The 14,992-nt window shown below is 38.4% G+C and overlaps 1 long non-coding RNA gene across 1 annotated transcript; it reads left to right on the forward strand.

Annotated features, from left to right (window-relative positions):
- The first annotated feature begins 5,752 nt into the window (after positions 1–5,752).
- LOC124155142 lies at positions 5,753–8,291 on the forward strand. Its single transcript, XR_006864160.1, has 3 exons — positions 5,753–5,837; positions 7,837–7,963; positions 8,062–8,291. It is a non-coding gene; the product is annotated as an uncharacterized LOC124155142 (long non-coding RNA).
- The last annotated feature ends 6,701 nt before the right edge of the window (positions 8,292–14,992 follow it).

A 14,992-nucleotide genomic window follows, 5' to 3' on the forward strand; every position in this document is an offset into this window, starting at 1 on the left:
TAGTTTAAACATATCATAGGCAAAGTAGATTATGAGAGTTCTAGGTACCAGGGCACCTGTGGAATGCCTATCCAGCAATTAATTTTATGAATCTCAAATTTTCAACAGATCTATGTCACATGTTAACTAACTATGGCAACCATAGACAGTCTTCACTGGGAAACAAAATTGATGCATTCTACTACTGAAATTAATCCACTGGAATTGAATTTAATTATGTAATCATGATGGAAATAATAGTCAACTGAGCATTTATAATGTTCACAATGATCTAAAAAATCTGGAAAATATGGATCTGGAATCTGGAAAAGGATGATTGGCAACATAGGCGGATCCAGGGGGGGGGCACGGGGGCACGTGCCCCCCCCCTGACCCTTAACAATATGCTAGATTTTTAATACGGTCCCATTATCATTTCGTTCGTTTGTATAACAAGGTATCCTTGTGCCCCCCCCTGAACAAAATCCTGGATACGGCCATGCTTGTGCCCCTCCCAGAAAGAAATCCTGGATCCGCCCCTGATTGGCAATGCAATATTTTTGGTTGAATTTAAGTTTGTGTGATGTGAGAGATAATGGGATAGATACTTACTCTTTTTTTATTCACATCAATCAGTAATATTTTGACAGATGAGAATCTCAACTGAGAACATTGATGACCTTAACCCTTTCACGGCTGTGAACGTACCTAGTACGTTCGCACGGCAGACTGCTGTGGACGTACTTTTTCTTCCTCCCTGCCATGAGGTCAACACTTTCGCTGAAGCACTTCAAAGGGTCCCTCATTTGGGACCCTTTTCTCGACGAGCCTACCTTTGCTGGCCTCTCTTTTCGACCCTCCAAGCGGGGAGCCTCCCTCCCCAAACGTGACCGCTCTGACTGCATTTTGAAAATCTATCAATCAATCCAATCATCAGAAAATGATTGTTTGCATCGCACTCCTGCCAATCAAGTACGTCTTTGAACCGTGTTTATGCGATGAGAAATAACGATTTTGATAACTTTGCTAAAATGGCCATTTTCTGGTGGTCCGCAGCCACGTTTTTAGCGAAGTTAATAAAATCATTATTTTTCATCACAGAATCACGGTTCAAAGACATACTTGATTGCTTGGTTAGCAGGAGTGCGATGCAAACAATCATTTTTGATGATCGGATTGGTGGGTTGATTTTCAAATTGCAGTCAGAGCGGTCACTTTTCGGGAGGGAGACTCCACGCTCGGAGGGTCCAACTTGAGGGCCAGCGAGGGTGAGCTCGTCGAGGAAAGGGTTCCCGATTAGTGACCCTATGGAGGGAGTACCACGCCCACCCTGGAAGTACCTGCTCCATGGCCCAACGAAACGCATTTTAACATTTTCACCGCATGTGATGAGGTTTTCGGAGATTGAAGAGCAGTGAAAGGGTTGGAAAGGCATTGCCAGAGATTCTTTTTCTTGAAAGCGAACGGCTCAAATGAATGTGCAATTTCACTTGGAGAAACAAAACATTAACATGATTTTGTCCCATGACATGAAGACCTCAGTCCCCATTTATAGCAACATTGCGTGGCTTCGCTCTTTATGTTCTGCACTACTATATCGTTTCAATTGACTGATAGTGTGTGCATAAGGTAACCTAATATATTCTTATCAAAATAGAGCATGCAGAATTCTTAAATGTTACCAGACCAGACCCAGGTCTGTAGACAGCTGTGCACCACCAAACCATCAACTGCACCGACTGGTGGTCCAAGCAGAAATGCTGAGTCTACTAAAAAAAGCATCCTGAATCTCTCAAAATTAACTCATTCAAAGATGCAAAATCATTATTTTATTTTTCACTTTTTACTGATTGGAAATCAAGTTTGAGCGGTCAATGACAAATTTGCTCCGTCTAGGCTGTTGGAATGGAATGGAAGCCTCTGCACTGCCGCATACAGAAAATGTTGTCTCTGCGCACCAAACCATCTGAAAACACTGAATTCTCCCAATTTGAAAATACCTGTCTAGGCACTCAATCTCCGACTTGGCAGTGGACCTATGCAAATCAAACCTTGCAAAAACTTCCCAACAGCCAATTTGGACAACACGTACATAATTAATTTGCTGGCAGCATAAAGAGTGTGAGCTTTCTGCCTGGAGTCTCTCGTTAGGCCTAGGCTCACAGGATGCGAGGAAAAAAATACAGTGAAACCTCTATTTTACACTTTTGAATGGACCACTTACAAAAAGTGCAAAATTGAGGATATTGTAAAATAGAGTATCATTATTTAATGGCGGTATTGTTTGGGACCTGATAAAAATGGTGCAAAATCAGGGAAAATGTATAACGGGGGAATATAAAATTGAGGTTTCAATGTAAATTACAAAATTGGCCGAAGCAATGAGTGAGGTGGAAAACTATAGAATTCCTCCGTAAACTACTTTCTTTTCTCATCACCTAAAGAGCAGAGCCAATTTTCCAGTTTGCCAGTCCCTCACCAGGCATTTTCAAATGGTGGTCGGAACGGAAGAAAGGGATGGTTGTTGTTACGAATGCTTGGCCGGATGTTTTCTTCTGATCATTTGTTTTCTTGTGTGTCCAGCCAGAGTAAGTGGCGGGTCACGACAGTTGCTATCGAATTTCTGGGCTTGCAGGATGCAGCCCTTGCGCACAACCATCGTTTCTTGTATATTGTGAAGTAGAGAATTAATCCTGTGGCATCCAATGCAGAAAGTGTTATTCCTACCCACAGACATACATTTGGTGGATGCATGTCAAGAGGGCGGATTTGGATGGGGGCAGGTGCAGTGTTGCCAACGCCATGGGACCTGAGGGGGCCTCAAAAGTTCGTTTTGGGTGTGAGGAAAAAACGTGTCAGGCTTGTTGATTTTCCCCAGAGTGCCCAGACATTGATATTTGAGTTATCAGGGTTCTAATGTGACTATTCTAAGATTCTCGAAAGACTGAAAACTCACTATGTACTCACAAAATTTCCCAGTGCAAGACCCCCGGTTTGGGCCCCCCAATATCTTTCGTAAGTCGGCATCCCCCCGCACGCTCAAAAGGCAGATGAGATTTTTAATACAAATATTTATACAGTTTATATTTTAATATAAGAGTTATGAATATATACATAGGTATTAATAACTTTTTTATTAAATTTAAGAGTATATGTTGCAGATTAATTGTTGCATATTGTGTTCAATCCCAAGCACAAGAAGACCGTTTGCCTGTTAGACCCTGCCCCCAGAAAAAATCCTGGATTTGCCCTTGGATGTCGATTAGCACATAACATACGATAGGCAACATCCATAGGGAAGAAAGCTGAGGAAGTGTTGAAAGGCAATAGGGAGAGAGAAAAATATGCTAAACAGACGTTAAACTATATAATATACATTTATAGAAAATATGGGATTTTCCAAAAGTTTTATGAAAAGTAACTGCTACCATGGTGGCTTACTTTTCAGCATAATGAGGAAATTTTGTTGTCTCTGTAACACTGTTGACTGTCAGAAAGTGAAAAAAAAATTCTAGACAAACCACCTCTGCGATTATGTCAAATTGTGAGTTTTCCTCATCTTACCTCCAATAGGGGTAAGATGACAACTAAATATGTATGCAGGGGCACAGCTAGGAATCAAGGCTGGGGGGGTTTTAGGCACAACTAATACTTTGGGATGTGGGGGCATTGCATACCCGCCAGGGTGAGTGGGAGTTGCGGGGGCCCTCCTACAGAAATTTTTAAGATTAATGGTTCAAAATGACTAGTTTTACCGCTTTATGAGAGATATTTGATTAATCCTTACACTATTCTAAAAGTAATACTAATCCATTAAGTAAAATGGATTAAACCTAAAAATTTCTCTGAGCTCTGGGGGGGGGGGGGGGTTATTATTTAATATAATTTCTACAAAATTAAAATCAATCAATGCCCTTAAGATGTAAAAAAAAATTCGGCTATGGGAAGGATTTTTAGTTTTATAATGAAAAGTGCTATTTGAAATGTGATTTTATAAGTACTTTTTAATTTACTGAGGTGATGAAACAGGAAAGATATTTTTCTCGGCGGAAAACCGAATTTTTTTAAATACCGGGTTTTGGACTCCCGCCCGTGATTTCGACCTATCGATTATGAATGCCATCGATAATCGATTCCTCCAATAACCAATTTTCATTGATACAAGAAATAAATAAATTCTTGAGATTATTAGAAATTAATAAACATACTCTACATAATAATATAAACGCTATGCAAGAACCCATGCGTCATGGCCTCCTTTAATACTGAAAAAAAACTTTAGTTGAACTGAAAGCGCCATTGCCATTCTCACAGCCATAAATACCATATATGTACTCTATAGAAAAATAAACTCCGTAAAATTTATCTGTACATTACGTAATAAATATAAAATCCATGCTCACCGTCTAGGCTCGCTGGTAGACAACCAGGGATGCCGACTTACAAATAAATATTGGGGGGCCAAAACCTGGGATCCCGCCCCGGGAAATTTTATAAGTGGTGAGTTTTAAGTTTTTTAAGAATTTTAGAAGAGTCATGTGATCAACATTAGAACCCTAATAACTCGAATCTCGATAACACTCCGGGGAAAATCGACAAGCCTGACTCATTTTTTCCTCACACCCATAACGAATCTTTGAGGGGGCTCGGGCCCACTCAGGCCCCATGGAATCGGCGCCTCGGTAGACAACGCAAAATGTACTATCTGCGTCTATCTGTCTGAACCTATATATTTGCAGTAATTGCCACCGACTCACATTATATTTGCTGACCATTTGTCTATCAGACTTGATTATGACAAGTAAATTTGGCATTCAAAATGCTTTCTTTTGCACCCTCCTACTGCCAAAATATCTTTATCAACAGAATTAATTCTACATTAACCAGGGGCGGATGCAGGGTTTAAAAAGAATTCTTTCTGGGGGGGCAAAAGCAAGGCCGTATCCAGAGTTTTGTTCGGGGGGCACAAGCATACCTCGTAATCCAAAACGAACGCAATTATATAATGGGACCGTATTAAAAATCTTGCATTTTTTTGAAGGGTCTTGGGGGGGGGGGGGGGGGGCGTGCCCCCCCTAGATCCGCCTATGACATTAACTATTCATTAAATCAGCATGTTGTTGTTCAGTTGATTTTAGGGGTCGACGGGGCCACGAAATTTTCGGGTCGGGTCCTGAGCCGAACTTCTTGTCGGGCCTTTTCAAATCTCAGGTCAAAAATCTCAATGATTTAATTCATCGCGAAAATATTTTACTTTTCTTTCTTCCAGCTTTTATTTACCTTGGCAAAGTTTAAAAAAAAATTTGGTCATTATTTGAGACATCACTCTCAAAATATTACTTAATGTCTGTATTTTTATTATTTTTTACTTGGTATTTTGCAAGAGAGCTCCTTAATCGTGAATAAAAATATTATTATAAAAGGTCGTACGTACAAGCCAGCGATCATTTCCCTTGTGACCAACGATCCTGATTCCGCTATTTATATATTATCGGCGTTCATGAAATTTCCACGCAGTTAGGATAAAATAAGTAACGAAAACACTTGATCATTTTTATATTCGAATATAAAATCGGCATTCGATAAAGGCCTTTAAACACGATCATTCGAATTAGAATCATTCGCCTGTGAGCGCTTGAACCGCCTGCTTTTAACGGTGAATGAATCTGGCGAATTTTTGGCGCAGAAATCCAGAAATGACACTGATGCGACTATCGATATATGCGATACTGCGTATGGATGCTAACGATATTTCCGACCACGTAGAGTTGTTCTGAAAGTCGCCGACGACGGATTTCCCCGGTTTCAGCATGTGAGCTTCGTTTGTATTCGGGGCATGGCGTACAAAGTAATGAGAGGTATTCAAACTAATATTTACGGATGGTGATAATTGTTAGGTACTAACTTTCCCCAGTTATGATTCTATTCTTTAGACTGAGTTTTTGGCTTCTCTAATGTTTCAGTAACTGTACTCTGTTCATTTTATCTCTGCGGGTGGGCTGGTGTGGCCAAAGGAAGTGGAGGTGAGGGTAGGGAAAGTTTATCGACATGTGACTTTCCCTTGACCAATCAACAAACAGTAGGCGTGGCCTCAGTGAGTCGCTCGGCCGAGTGAAAATCGCGAATCTGCTCGCGGGGCAGTGTTGCCAAACCTCACGCGTTCTCCTTGTATGTGACATGCATTCCACCAACGGTGCCTCATGCAGCTGACAGTGTCATGGGCATCTGTGAAAGGATTATCCCCAATTCCTTCCAAATGAGTAGGTATATTGTCTCGGCGCCGGGGCCAAAATACCTGTGGCCACCCAAGACTCACACGTTTTCAGAGAATAAGTAGGGCGGCTATGTACAACATTTGGCAACGTTATGCTCGCTCCTCCTCTCTCTCTCGGTACAACCCCTCCCCTATCAGCGAAGCCATCCGAGAGTGTCCGGGCTCACACGAAAACTCACCCGCAGACATAAAGTGAGCAGTCTATAAAGAGTTGTGCATTTATTTTTATACAACAAGCATTTTTACTTTCTTCCAGCTTAAATTAGGGATGTTGAGGGTGGGAGAAGGGTTTAGTGTCGTTTGTTTAGAGTTGGATCGCTAATAACTCTACGGTTGGTTGAATTTCAGCTGAAAATCTTGACGATCATTACTGTGGTGTGTTTGAATCAGTTTCATTGTCAATGCACATCTTATTGTTAGTTGCTAGAAATTATGCCATATTCAAAGTCACCTCTTAGGTCTAACCCTTAAAATTGCGCCATATCTTGATTTTCTACTTTATTCGTCGTGAACTGTGCTAAGGAAGGCTTACAGGCTTCATGTGCTTAAAATTACTAAATTATAATTACCATTGAAATGCATTTTCCTGTAGTTTACTTTTTTTACTGTGTGCTTTACTTAAGTATAGAAGAGGTATCAGGTACTCCCGCTAAAGTTTTTTCGTAATTCATTAAAGTTTTATGGATAGCAGGTATGTTGTAATTGCCACATATTTAGTATTGACAAGATTTTTAGAGTAAAATGAAGTTTATTATTATCCCTGCTGAAAATTTTTTCCAACTGGTTTTGGCTGGCTATATGAACCATATACCTATGTACATGGGTAGTAAATGGTTTGTGAAACATCCTACTGCATGGTATGGTAGGAAACCGAGTATTATCTCATTCTTATCCTATTATATCTTATCTCATGGCGAACCACATTCCGTAGGAAACTGAACATGAACTGAAACTGTTGTCAACCAATCACCTTATTAATTGACCAGGTTCTGAACCTGTTTTGAATTTTTGACGGTGTCAAATAATTAATTTAATATCACATATGGCAGAATTGAATATCACGAACTGGGAGCTCTTAACCTCTGTGATCAGAACCCTTATTAACTATATCCAGGGGCGGATCCAGGATTTTTTTCTGGGAGGGGCACAAGCAAGGCCGTATCCAGGATTTTGTTCTGGGTGGGGCACAAGGATACCTCGTAATACAAAACGAACGCAATGATAATGGGACCGTATTAAAAATCTTGCATATTTTTGAGGGTCTGGGGGGGGCACGTGCCCTGGATCCGCCTATGACTGTATCAAAACATCAACTATCATTTTGTCAGCTGACAAATTATAAACAGGGTATTCTAAGCATGCCCTTTAACATATAGCTAACAGTTTGTATAAAATGCAATAAATTGGTGCCAATATATGTGCATCTATGTATCACTTTTTTATTAACTTAAGCCATGATCACTGACATGTTTATAAAACAGATGATAAATATGACTCATAAATAATGAAATTTAAAACATGGTGGTGATATCACAGCCAACTTTCCTTCTGTGTATATTCCTGATATTCAATATTTCTGATAGTAGGTATCAGCAACAGGCATGCTGTATAAAGGGGCAGGAGAGGGGGACGAGCGGTACCTACTTGGTTGGTCAGATGCGATGTGTATGAGTGCTGTTGCTTCCCAGCATTTCATCCATCATGGAATAGGTGAGTTCAGAAGTTCCTGATAAAATTTAGGGGTCAGCTACCCATGAAAGATTTTAATTAAACAGCCTCTCTAATTTATAACTATTATTATATTCTAGGTTTTCTGAAAGATGAACCACTTAATTTATGACAAGGCATATGGAAGGCGTACCACTTAATTTTTTTGAATTTGTAATTCTATGTGTACTTTTTTCCCTGCCCCATGCATTTACAGATATTTTTTTTCCCATATATCTATGCCAATGAAACTTGCAGCCTTTAGATGTTGAAATATTAATGAACTCTGGTAGTTATACAACAGCTTCATCCATAGGCAGATTTATTTAGATGTGAGCGCTTAAATAATAATCAAAATTTTTAATACTATCCCATTATCAATACGTTCATTTTGTTTTAAGGAGCCTCAATCTCATTGCTAGTCAGGGCTCAAATAAAACGTCGCCCTAGCAGGAAAGGGGCTTGTGGGGAGGACTGTTAATGGCATGCGAGTATTAACCATCGTTTGCAACTCAAGAACATTTTATCCGTCGGAGGTTCTTTCTTCCCCTCCATCTATACATGGGCATGTACATGTGTACAAACAGCTAAACCCTGAGCTCAGCAACTTTTCTCCACCTTAAGCTAATTTAAACATATCTTCGCAGCAGATTGTCAGATGATTATTTCAATGAGCTAGTTTTCATAGATAATAAATTCTAATTTCCTCATTAAGACATTTCGTAAAAAACAAACATTAATGAAGTACTGGATATTGACAGTAGGAAATATAAAAGAAAACTGTCATTAGAATATATGCAACAATTCATATTATAAGACCATTTGCCTGTCAGATCCTTGTGACCCCCCAAGAAAAAAATCCTGTATTCAACCTTGGCCTCCTCCATATAGTGTAGTGGCAACATCCAGAATGAATTTTTTTTTAATAGAATAGGATTCTATTTCAACTTAATTTTTGGTCATATTTTGCTGCCATCAGTTGCAATTGGCATGAGAAATAATCATCTTATTCATTTACCGTAGTTGAGTATCATTTCTATTTCTATTCCTCATTCTATGCATTTGTTAAAATCCATTGTGATTTCTCTTTATACCTTATTCTCTGTAAACTTAGGAATCATATGTACACTCAGGTTACAGTTCATCAGAATAATTAGCGATTCATCTCCATTTTATGATTGACTTGACCCACATGCCTTTTGCTCGTATGCATCCTATCTTCAAATTTTTGGCATTGAATACACGAACATGAAATGCTTTGGTGTTGTAAACTTATGAGCAATCGTTATTGGATTAAAATTGTAATTTAGGATTACAATAAGTTTGAAAAAGTTAAAATTTTAATTTTTGATTATAGGTAGGGTAGTAGCTTCCCTGGGCAATGAAAATATGTAGATTTCATTGATTGTCTTTAGTGGCCCAATATCAATGTAGTCACTACATGCTAATGGTTTTAATAAAGAAATCCTAATTTTCTCAAAAATCTGCAGTCAAATTTAAGTGCCTTTGAAAAAGTTTATCATATCATCACTACAGCACACACATTTGATGTCACAGACAGTGGGACAGGCAGGTTTTCATTTCCTGAACTTATTTTGGCATTTCGGAGTCCTTCAGCTCTCGACTGATGCATATTAATAATCATTTAATGAAAATATCTTTGTATGAAAACTCCTCTTCAATGATAAATGTATTAATCTCTAAAAAAAATCCCACATGCCACCTGCAAGCAGCGTTCTCTGGTTCCACAAAGCCACTCTCTTATCATGGAAAAATTTTTTAGCGCAGCAAAAGTATAAGTTTTATTTAGGGCCAAAAGTTTGATTGTTTTGAGGTAAGGGCCTTTTCATCTTTAATCTGGCAGATGGTGTAAAATCATGTCAGGTGGCCATCATCGATTTCTGTAAACATTATGTATGTGAAATCAGTATCCTTATGATGAATTATGATCACTACATCTCAGCTCAGAACTGAACCTAAAATTTATCCACATTCTGACGTAACTATGTATCAAGTCATTGGAAGTAATAATATAAGTAATAATGTAGAATTATTATGAGTTACAAATTTAAAATTGACAAATTTAAAAAAGACTTGCAGTATTTATATTGCCCAGCATATCCATCTATGAAGTTCAGTACTTCACAGATGGATATGCTGGGCTATATAAATACTGCAAGTCTTTTTTAAATTTGTGCCATCATAATAATGACTATGGAATGAATGCAACCTGGCCTTTTTTTCCCACAAGTCATGGAAAGTCCTCTTGTGACGGTATAGGAGGTACTATTAAACGAATGGCGAGGAAAGCCAGCCTACAACGCCCAATGGCATAGCAGATAACAAACAGCAGGAGGATGTATAAATTTTGTAGAGATAATATAAAAAACATCAAAATCCATCGCATTAAGTCTAATGATGTGGCTTGGTCACACAGTAAACTTCTTGAAAGATCTACCAAGGCAAAATCATTTCTACGCACGAGAAACTTCCATCATTTTGTGCCTTTATCGGATAGAAGAGTTGCTGCAAAGTTCACGAGCCTGGATGATGAGTACAGCATTATATTTGATTTTTGTTCTGAAACAGTGGATATCCCAGATAATTTGGCTGTTGGTTCATAGCTTGTATTTACAGCAAGCAGTGGTACATTGGACTAGTGGAAGCTCTCAACCGTGAAGGAGGTGATATTTCAGTTAAATTCATGACACCTAAAGGACCCTCACCCTCATTCTCTTTGCCAGAGAGAAATGTTTGCAGTGTGCCATTAGGACAGTTATTGTGTGCGCTTAAATCTCCTGCAACCGTAGGCTCTGGGAGGTCATACTACTTCTTGAGGGAGGGAGTGGCCAACATAAAAAAAATATTTAAACTTTGTGAAAAACACGAGGACATCTTAGAATGTGGTCAGCCAATTAAAAAGAAGAGGCTCGCTTCCAAATCAATAGGTAATATTAATTGTACTGTTTTTACCTAAGTTTCCAGGGACATGGAATAACTAAATGAAACACTGAAAATAAGCATTAATGTGAAGTACATGAGAAATTTCTCGATTCAAATGATTTGATGACGGTTCTCTTTGACATTTGATGATATACATTCCTGTGATGTCAATACATCTGTATATGAAATGTACCTTGTCTTTGGACTGAAGTTAAAAGGAATGTATAATGTAATAGTGTACCATGGTTCATGGAGTGTTTTTTAAATTAAAACTCCCTCAGCTCGAATAGTCCTGATAACACAAAATTTACGGTACGTAGGGGCGTACATTCACATGATTGCTTGCGTCTTTCATGCTCTAATAGCAGGTAGCATACACTATAGTGAGATAATACATGCTCCAATATTGTTTAATCATATAAGTAAATGCTTATCTCTCCTCTACATCATGTAATTTCTATGTGCCTTGAAAAAGATGCCATTTTTTTCCCGTGACTAAGAATAAGTATTTTTTTTACTAAAAGGAATGCCGGACTCATGATTTTTTTTCTCAGGATCTTTGCTCATACACTAATGATTACGTAAAACTGAACCTTGAGTCTTTATTCGCATGGCCTTTCCCTGTGGATGCTAACAATTAAAAATGGTACGAGCGAAATTTTTTTGTAAACTTTATTTTTTTGCAGCTGAATTACTTCATGCTATTAATATTTAATGACAATCTTGGGATCATTATGGACTACTTAGCTCTAGAACTACTAGCTGACTTTTCATCGCATAGAAATGGAGTTATGGATGAAAATAAAAATCACCATGCGTTGCACGTTGAGGCACTTTAGGGGTCACGCCCAAATTTCAATGGCTCATATTTCATAAACAATCGACAGTTGGAGGCTAAAATTGTACGCAATCTCTAATCATACCAGAATGTATGACCATGGCAAGTTTCATGAAAATCCGAGACGGTGGGTGTCAGGGCCTGGTTGATTTGAAATGGAATGTCCCTCAATTATGTAGCGTTTTTTTTTTTCTTGCAGTTTCTCTCAAGGCAGCCAAGCAAATAATCTTATGCACCTTTACGATTTGTTCTGAATTTATATATGTATTCAGGTATGGGCCTTTGTTCCCTGAGCTGCGTCTATGTACGCACAAAAATGGGATGCAGTTCTTGAAATGACCCGTGAACTAAATTAACGTTGCTGAACATTAACACTGCTTCCACTGTTTCATCAATCCAGAGGAGGTTGAAAAGAAAACACAGCACATTGTATGCAGGCATCTTATGTGAGGGAAGATGCTATTCTCGGAGGAAAGCATCTTCTAAACAACATGGCCTTCCTAAGCTACCTATAGTTATCTACAATTGACAACACAATTACCTATAACTCATATTCCTATTATCAATTTGAGGAAACTGGATAATATCCTGGAAATATGTATGCACTACATTCTGCCAGCCATGCTAGTGCGGGATGGCAATTCTGACTGAAAGAACTGTTCACAAGGTGTTAAGAGTCTTCAAGTGGTAAATGATTGTACCCAGAGATGTATGGAACTATGTTAAAATTTCTTGTCATTGACAAAGACGGAAGAGAACTTTCAAAATTCATTACTCAATATCAATTTTAATCATGGCACAAACGGTAACATGTTTACTCCAACTGCCAAATACCGTGGTTTGAAGTATCGTTTGAGTGGTAGAATAGTGATATACTGAAAGTGGCTTAATTTTGGCTCATATTTACTTACATTTTTAAAGTAAACGCAGAGGCTAGATCTGATGATGACGTCTAACGTTGAAACCATGGTCGTGAATAAATATTAATGTGAAAGCACAAAATTCTTCTTTTTAATGAGGCTAGATCTTTTGTGCAAGGAACATTGACTCTGCTGGGGTAGTGGAGGAGAAGTATCTAGCTGTGGAAGTAAGTGATGCAGTCAAACCTTTGGCAACAATCTGTTCTGAGTGCGGGGTAGTGGTCTAGAGGGTGGAACCGATTGTGAGAGACTAAAATTCATAAACACCGACAGATACATCAAAGCAAAAAAAAATTGAACTTTTTTGGCTTTACTTTGATATTTTTCATCGAAACAGAGTTGTTTCAGTCCCATAAATCCAATTATTGCTTATTAGTAATATGGGCCCTTGGGGCACAAGTTCCCATTATTTTTAAATAACTACATTTTAGCTTAATTATTGTGAAAATCAACTTTTGACCAGGAGAAAAACTATCTTCAGAACATTGTGTTTCCTGCAGCTCTCCGTTTGCTTAGTGAGTTAGGTGTGGAGAAATCATAACGCTGGATAGTTTGACCTCCTCGCTGAAAATTAATGCAAGTACATATGAGTAGTTGTCAGATATATCCCATTTGCAATCTTCCTATAGAAAGACCAATGATATATATGTATGTATATTTATATACATTGAGAGAGTCGTCAACTTGCTTGTGCTGCCATTTGATTTGTAATTTATCTGTATAATGGAGCCACATATGAGTTCAACACCATTTTTAGATATGTTGAGAAAATATGAAAAAAAACATGAATGGAATTTAAAGGGATGCTTAGAAAGAGGAAAAGTTGTTTGTTTTGGATTTCGTACATCATAGCACTTATTTTTGTATCCCTTTGGGAAAAACAAAATTGAGTTGTAGCCCTGAAATGGGAAGAAAGTAAAAACAGTTTGAAAGTGTCTTCACCTAGAGATTGAAGTCTGTCTCATGTGTCCCAGGCGCTCATGTTGTGTGGAGATTCAAAGGGGGCCCTGGAAATGTTATGTATCAACGTTGGTAATGTAGGAGAAGGGAACCCCTGAAGAGAACATTTTTGCGTGCACATCCATGAGCTGCGTTGGCAGTGAAGGCTGTTCAGCCAGTAAGGAAAAATCATGGAGCTAATTGATGCTCTTTGGTTTGTTAATGGTTACTTTTACAAGTATAACATTCTCCAAACTTATATTTAGTTATTTTGCATAATACATACATAAATCTATATGGAAGCTGTTGCAACATTCTAGCTTGAATAAATTATATGAAATAACTGATAACTTGCATAAAAATATTTCTCTTGTTCTCCTTTACAGTTGGCAACCATGCAGATTGGTCTGTGGAAGGAGGGAAGCCCAGGAGTGAAATCCCCATAATGGTAAACCTTTTTTCATTTGTTTTTGTGGATTATTCCAGGTCTGCTTTCTATTCTACATCTTTAAATGTGAACTTGGGTATAATATCCCCAATGAATGGGCAGACATAAGATATACTATTACCCAAATATTAAAGCTTGATACATATTACGACCCTCACTTTGTGAAAGTCACCCTGCAGTTACGTCCGTTTGCCCCTGTCAGGGTGTCTGCCATAGGAGCCCTTCCTCCCACATTGAATTGACCTCCCTCTGACCCCCAAAGAGTTACCCATCATGTTTATTCCTGCCAATTATCTCCATTGTTGCCACTGTATCTTGTATGCTGATAGTAGAGATGATCTTGTGTATGAATGGAACCAATCTTATCATTACAGTGTGTGCATGCAATCAAACTTGTTAGTATTATAAGTCAGTAGAGCATCTTGATATTCCCATCTCTTTCAATTGCATTTTTAATTTAGCTTGATTAGCTGTTAAGCGATACTTTTCCTTCTATTGACTCAACAGGAGACTCAACAATTCCAATTCAATTGTCTCATTTTCAACTTCCTCATAAACAGCAAATGATGGCCTTAGCAACACGCACTCATGCCCTATTTAGGGATGCTGGGACTGAAACTCGTAGGCATTCATTTTGGCAGCTGAGGACTTTACCCCACCACCGCAGAGCCTGGCATTTGTTTTTCAATCCTAAGATTTGGTTTTTATATCATGCACTATCATTTTGCGAGCAGAATTATATTGAGCATTGAATTATAATCACAATTATTACAATTTGCTTGTTTACACGTTATCTAGATGGGGAATTTATTTTATGTCACTTGGTCCATGTCTGATCCACTTAAAACAAGTGCCTTGCCTTGGATGCCTTGGATGTTATGACGGTCCCATGAGTGAAGGCCTAAAATTATGGCGGCTCTGTTCGGTACGTCTAATAATTGCAT

Source organism: Ischnura elegans, chromosome 1 (genome assembly GCF_921293095.1).
Source record: "Ischnura elegans chromosome 1, ioIscEleg1.1, whole genome shotgun sequence".
NCBI classification, from domain to species: Eukaryota; Metazoa; Arthropoda; class Insecta; order Odonata; family Coenagrionidae; genus Ischnura; species Ischnura elegans.